We start from the raw sequence: 7,626 nt of genomic DNA on the forward strand, positions 1-7,626 counted from the left end.
GCACAGCAATGGCTGGTGATTTTATTGACAATACAGAAAACAAATGGTGGCATGTTTACACAAACTTGAGACAGGTGATGCTTAGAATAAGCATCTCAATGCAGTGTCCAGATTAAAACCAGACAGAAGGGTAGAGAAATCAGCATTTGAATGAGAAAGGGTCCATTCCACAATAATATTATACCAACATTTTTCACCTTTGAGTCCAATAAAATGCTCATTTTCTTTCAATACAATAATAATTATAAAATTATGAAAATTATTAGGTAAAATTTACATGTGAAATGTCCAGTCCATGTGTATTTAGCAACTTAGGAGAAAGCATTTTGTGGGGAGCCGAGACTCAGATGCCACTAGCTGGTGCTGACATCTCGCCCTCAAAACTTAAACCTCCAGGGTGCACGCGCAGATGCGTATACACGCTAAAGATTGCGTGAGCACGCTAAGGATTGCGTAGGCACGCCGGTAAGAGTGAGCAGCCAACCAGGGTATTGACACGTCACAAGGCCGCTAGCATAATGGTCCTAGTCATCAGGCGGGGTAAAAGTAAGCAGCCAGTCAGGGTATTCACACGTCACTCAGGTGCGACCCCAGCTTATATAAACAGCGCCACATCGGGGGTCTCTCTCTCTCCCCTCTTCATCGCGTGACTAATAAAGTTTACTGCGGAAGGATTCCTGTGGTCGCGTGCGTTTCTGCCGGCGAAACATTCACGCGGCGGCTCCCAACATCTGGTGCCGAAACCCGGGAACATTGCTGGGTAAGGAGGGCCCCCTTTAGCGGGGAGGAATTCAGAACCGCAACATTAAGGTTTGTCCTGAAAGACATGTTCGATCTCGACTTATCCCGTTTCTCATTTCGGCTAGCAGAAGCCCTTATGGCCTTCTCTGCTGTGATAGCCGCCATAGCTTTCCTTTTTTTGGTCTCGTGCAAATTCAAGGACTGCCTCGGGAGAAAGAGGAGTAGCAGGAGATTAAGGATAGGGGGGTTGCAAGACAACATGCCAGAATCAGGACGTGAGATGAGGTTAAGGGTCCCAATGGATAGAGATAGGGACGTCTCTAAGAAAAAAGGCCCTTCTGTGGACGTTAAAGCCACGAAAGAGAGAGGTCAGGGAAAAAACGCCCTGGTAATAAGAGGTAAAAGAAAAAGAAAAAACCCAATAAAAAGGCCTCTTTATCCAATAAGATTAAAATTCCCGCTAAATGCCTGGGCGCAGCCATCTTGGCTTTCATCAGAGGCTTCCACGTGGCTGGCAACTGGGCGCAGCCATCTTGGCTTTGGGAAAAATGGGCGGGACCTTGGGTATGTCAGCGGTCCCCACGTGGCCGGCGCCATCTTTGATTCAGGCTAGGAGGCCCCTGCCTCCCATGTGCTCTCCATATAATTCATTTAAAAGACTGGTGATTGTTCATTACAAAATGTTTTTATGCTCTTTTAAGAAAAAAAAAAATTCTAGCTAATAGGTTTGATATGGCTAAAATAATTTTTACAGTTTAAAATTGTTCTGTTAAGCAGTTAATTTTAAAGCTTGTTTAATCATTAAAAAATTTTGGTTGTGGGGGATTATAGATGCTCCACAGTGTTTACTGTATCAGCAACACCTGGTGGCTGTACTTGGTGTTGTCAGTCACAGCCTGCTAATGCTAACACATGGCCTGCCGCCATAATGGTTCAGCAATTAAAGGCACGTAAAGCTGTAGTTTGGCTGCCATGTTTGTTTAGGGTTTCCAGCTAAGTTTAGGGTTTCCAGCTGAGTTCAGTTACACGTGGCCAGCCACCATACTGGTCCGGAGATAAAGAGGGTAAAGCTATGAGTTTGCCACCATTCTGTTCAGGTACTGTTCAATTTTATTTAAAGATTCCTTCTGCTAAATTAAAGCCCCTATTTGATATTTTGGAAGGGGATGTTCATATTTCTTCACCCAGAGCCTTAACACCGGCTGCAAGCCACGCTCTGCGAGTGGTAAAAAATGCTTTACAGGATGCCCAATTAAAACGTGTAGATAAAACTAAGGCCTTTGACCTGTGTGTCATTAAAACTAAACATTTGCCAACTGCTGTATTATGGCAAGGTGGGCCCTTAGTGTGGGTTCATCCCAATGCCTCTCCTACAAAAATTATTAAATGGTATCCGGATGCAGTCGCTCAACTCGCACTTCGTGGGTTAAAAACAGCCATTACATACTTTGGGAGGGAGCCAAAGTCTTTAATAGTGCCTTATACGGCTCACCAAGTTCAGGTATTAACTGCTACCTCTGATATTTGGGCGGTGCTGGTTACCTCTTTTAGTGGTTCAATTGATAATCATTACCCAAAACATCCTATTTTGCAATTTGCCTTAACTCAGGAGGTAGTCTTCCCGCATGTAACGTCCCAAAAGCCACTTCGGGATGGACTGGTAGTCTATACAGATGGGTCAAAAACAGGAATAGGAGCTTATGTGGTTAATAATAAAGTTATTTCTAAGCAATATCATGAGACCTCGCCTCAAATTGTGGAATGTTTAGTGGTGTTAGAAGTTTTGAAAAAATTTCCAGGTCCCTTAAATATTGTTTCTGATTCTAGTTATGTGGTAAATGCAACCAAAATCTTAGAGGCTGCTGGATTAATTAAAGCGTCTAGCAAGCTTGCAAAAATTTTTCAAAAGATTCAGTTTGCCTTAATTACCAGAAGATACCCTGTTTTTATTACACACATCAGGGCTCATTCCGGTCTACCGGGGCCCATGTCCCGTGGAAACGACCTGACAGATCGAGCCACAAAGATGATTGCATTTGCCCTCCTTTCAAATTTAGAATTGGCTAAGGAGTTTCATAAAAGATTTCATGTTACAGCTGAGACATTGCGTAATCGATTTAACATAACTAGAAAAGAAGCTAGAGATATTGTTACCCAATGTCAAAATTGCTGTCGGTTCTTACCTGTGCCTCATGTTGGGATTAATCCCAGAGGAATCTGTCCACTACAAGTGTGGCAGATGGATGTCACCCACATTTCATTTTTTGGTAAACTTCAATACTTGCATGTTTCTGTTGATACTTGCTCTGGAGTTATGTTTGCTTCTCCCCTGACTGGAGAAAAGGCAGCCCATGTTATTCAACATTGCCTGGAGGCATGGAGTGCCTGGGGAAAGCCCAAAATTCTAAAAACTGACAATGGGCCAGCCTATACTTCTCAAAAATTTAAACAGTTTTGTCATCAGATGGAAATAACCCATCTCACAGGGCTCCCCTACAACCCCCAAAGCCAGGGCATCATTGAACGTGCTCACCGCACCCTAAAATCCTATTTAATAAAACAAAGGGGAGGAGTCCAGGAGGCTCTGCCCTCAGTGCCACGAGTGACGGTTTCACTGGCACTCTTCACTCTCAATTTTTTAAATTTGGACAGTCAAGGCCATTCGGCTGCTGATCGCCACTGTTCAGGGCCTAACAGGCCCAAGGAGATGATTATATGGAAGGATGTCTTAACTGGACAGTGAAAAGGCCCGGATCCTATTTTAATAAGATCCAGGGGAGCTGTCTGTGTTTTTCCACAGGAAGAAAACAATCCATTCTGGGTACCGGAGCGCCTCACGCGAAAGCTCGTGACAGCTGAAGATGATCTTCCAACAGACACACCTGCTACTGCTGAAAGAATCCAGGACAGCGAGGAGGACCACTAATTCTACTCGAGTGGATTCATTGCCCACAGACTGGCTTTACCCTGGGTTTCTTCTGCCTTTTCTTACTTCAGATTGGGTGGGGGTCGGAATGTTTGGTGTAGCATTGTGTCGTGGCTTAGTGTTTTTTACTCTGGTTGTTCTGCAAACTCTATACCCAAAACAAACGTGACTAGGTCGCAATCGCGCAAGCACTAGCACCCTTGGAACAAGGATCGTCTCCCAAAAATTTGGTTATCCATGTTAAAAAATTAAAACAGACTGTGACACTCAGTCGATGCACCTCAGGGGTTTCACCCATTGCACTGAGTCGATGAGTGATCCAGGTTAATGTTGCCTTTGCCTAAACGGTTATGGTACCTAGACAGGAGGGTGACAGCTCTTGCACTCCCTGGAATTTTATTCCATTGCACGGGAATGAGTGTCACCTCCTTTCTGAGATGTGGTACCTAGACAGGAGGGTGACAGCTCTTGCACTCCCTGGAATTTTATTCCATTGCACGGGAATGAGTGTCACCTCCTTTTAAAAATCTTCTCCCCTAGCCCCTGCACCCAGAGGACTTGTTTCCATTGCACCTGGTGGGGTAAGGGAGTAATCTAAAGCTTTTGATCGCTTACTCCCCAAAAAAGGAGTTTGCTTGATCGAGCTTAGGGCCCTCTTGTACCGTGCTCATAGGCTTTTAGGCAGTTTTCATTTATTTATTTATAACAAAAAGGGAGATGTGGGGAGCCGAGACTCAGATGCCACTAGCTGGCGCTGACATCTCGCCCTCAAAACTTAAACCTCCAGGGTGCACGCGCAGATGCGTATACACGCTAAAGATTGCGTGAGCACGCTAAGGATTGCGTAGGCACGCCGGTAAGAGTGAGCAGCCAACCAGGGTATTGACACGTCACAAGGCCGCTAGCATAATGGTCCTAGTCATCAGGCGGGGTAAAAGTAAGCAGCCAGTCAGGGTATTCACACGTCACTCAGGTGCGACCCCAGCTTATATAAACAGCGCCACATCGGGGGTCTCTCTCTCTCCCCTCTTCATCGCGTGACTAATAAAGTTTACTGCGGAAGGATTCCTGTGGTCGCGTGCGTTTCTGCCGGCGAAACATTCACGCGGCGGCTCCCAACAGCATTTGATTATCTATTCTATGTTGACAAGTTTAGAGTTCTATACCTAAATTAACTTTTATTTTTGTTGGCATTACCTATAAGAAAACATTTTCTTAAATTCTAAACAACTTCAGCTTAATTGTGGAACTATAACTATTTGGTCTCAACCCTATCAGAGACTTGAGAAAGAATAAAATTAGATCCTGGAGTAAATAGGAATAGGAATTGCATGTTAGGCAGGTTCCAAAAAAAATTGATAGAGACAGTTTGCTGCCTAAACAGTCACCCATAACTCTCTATAACATTAGAGCATCATCTTCAACCTTCTGGCTTAGAACATTTGACAGACATATATGTGAAGCAGGAACTATTTAGGACTTGCTTACCCTGTCTTGGCAGAGTTTAGAAGTCAACTTGACCTTCATTTAAGCTTGCCCATTTTGAGCAGAATTTTGTATGTTGTGAAGCGAGGGTATTTTCTCTACCTAAGTGACTCATTTGCCATGTTTGACATCCTCTCAATATGGAGGTTTTTTTGATGCTCATCATCTTCTTTGAGGTAGGCGGGGTGCTGCCAGGAGATGACTTGTCTCATTGTCAAATAATCTATCAAATAATAGACATTTTAAATGACATATTCTGTAGGTCTCTGAAGTTTTGAAAACTAACTATCTTTGTGTAATCGAACTATCTACAGAATCATATGTATGTGTTAAACCCTAACCCTAACCCTAAATCTGTGTATACTTCTGTGATAAATTAGACTAGTGTCTGACATGACTATGAGTTGAATAACTAGCAATTAACTCGCATTACCTAATAACCTAAACAGGTTATAATAGCAGTTTAAAAGTATTGTAAGTAAGCCTGATTTTGTATTAACATTCTAAAATTTTAGCAATGTATTCAAAATACACTTATTTTTGCATCAATATACAAAATCCTATACCAGAGTTAAAATTAACCTTATTTGAGAAAAACAAATAAAACCTTAAGTTGAGTAGATTCAATAATCTACCTTTTGTCTTATTCCTATATGGTAGCCCTGTATTCCCCTTTCTTTCTTTTAACCCTTTTCTCCTTATCTAAGAAAGTAAGATAGGGAAAAGGAAAAGGAAAAGAGAGAAATGTCTGAGTTTAATTAACTTTATTTTCTTTCTGAATAAGACCATTAATAATTTATAACAGTCTTCCAATCACAGTAAATAGCCATAGAAAAGCAACAAAAACCTACTCAACCCTCTTAAAGGAAATCAGACGTCGTTCTCTGAATTTCTTCTTGCTGACATTTTAGACAAGCAGAATTTCTGTTAGGGAGCCCAAAGAAAATTGGGAAAAATGGTTAATTAAGCAAGCATTATCATTTGTGGTCCAGTCTTTGAATGTTGAGAAATTTCAGGCTTAATAGAAGTTTGTTTGGAACAGTCTAAAATGCTGGACCAATTGATATTAAGTAGCTTTCTTCGGAGCTCTCTTAAGACCAGGCTTTCAAGAGAAACAGCAATTGAAGCAGTTGAGGCAGGAACAAGCAGAATGCTGGAATTTGCAAGATACTGGAACAGATGTGTCAAAGTCTGAGCATGCTGGAAGGATGAATTCTGTCAGGTTTGATCCAGCTTCTCTGGTGTCCAGTTCTTTTGTTCTGCAAACGTATAATTTCTCACAAACATTAGTCAGTTCTAAAATTATAAATGTATGAGATATTCAGGATGAAACTAAACTGTAAACCAATATTATCAATGCCAATTAAAAGAATGGCATAATAAAACTTGCAGATATTATAGCCAAGGATTTATTGGCCATGTATTTTTGGTGTTCTGGCTAGAGACATTTTTTTTTTTTTATGTCCCAGTCAGTTTCAGAGTTGTTCCCACATAAAGGGTTCAGTAATATATGTTACCATTATTATTGAGCATAGAATCATTATCATGTTGAAATCAAAACAAGGTTATATAGATCAAAATATCTTTTTTGGTTTCTCGGGTGCATGTTGTATTATGCCAAGCTGTTACCTATCTCCTGAGAGAAGGCCTCCCATTAGGGAGACAAGCTTTGAGCAATAGAAGAGGCATGTTTTAAGTAAACTTTATATAATCTGCTTTTTAATTTAGAATTTAAGTATACACTAGGCATCCTGTTCAGAGGTTAAGGCCAAGGTTCTTATATATGTTATAGATATTTTTGTCCTATCCTTTTTTTAATATATAGAATGGGCAGTTATGCCTTTATAGTTACACTTTATATACATGCCCTTTTACCTTTAGCATTTAAGCATACCCTAGGCAACCTGTCCCTGGATTTTTACATTGGCTGTGGCTATTCTTTGGCTTGCCCCTTTTTTATACAGAATGGGCAGTTAAGCCTTTATAGCCAAGCTTTATATAAACTCCCTTTTAATTTTAGCTTTTAAGCATATCCTAGGCATCTTATACCTGGGTTCTTACAATTTTTGACTACCTTTAGTTTGCCTATTTTTGATATGGGATAGATAGTTCTGCCTTTTAAACATATGAATTATAATCTTTTGAGTTTTTAGAACTTAACTAAGCTGGTATGCACTTTGCCACCTGTAAATCTCCTGTGTCGTTTTTGCATCAAGCAGGACCAACATTTGTTTCCCATGATAATGTCTCCTTTTTAAAAGGATGAGCCAGCTTCCAGAGCAGTGTAAAGGCAATATACAGCAAGCCTATAGCCAACATCAAACTCAATGGAGAGAAACTTAAATCAATCCCACTGAAATCAGGGACAAGACAAGGCTGCCCACTCTCGCCATACCTCGTCAACATAGTACTTGAATTCCTAGCCAGAGCAATAAGACAACTAAAGGAGATCAAGGGGATACAAATTGGAAAGG

The 7,626-nt window shown here is 41.3% G+C and overlaps 1 long non-coding RNA gene across 1 annotated transcript; it reads left to right on the forward strand.

Annotated features, from left to right (window-relative positions):
• Positions 1 to 368: 368 nt before the first annotated feature.
• On the forward strand, positions 369 to 4,732 carry LOC132649849 (uncharacterized). Its single transcript, XR_009588354.1, has 2 exons — positions 369 to 760; positions 3,542 to 4,732. It is a non-coding gene; the product is annotated as an uncharacterized LOC132649849 (long non-coding RNA).
• The last annotated feature ends 2,894 nt before the right edge of the window (positions 4,733 to 7,626 follow it).

The sequence above is a fragment of the Meriones unguiculatus genome, chromosome X (genome assembly GCF_030254825.1).
Source record: "Meriones unguiculatus strain TT.TT164.6M chromosome X, Bangor_MerUng_6.1, whole genome shotgun sequence".
In the NCBI taxonomy this organism is placed as follows: domain Eukaryota; kingdom Metazoa; phylum Chordata; class Mammalia; order Rodentia; family Muridae; genus Meriones; species Meriones unguiculatus.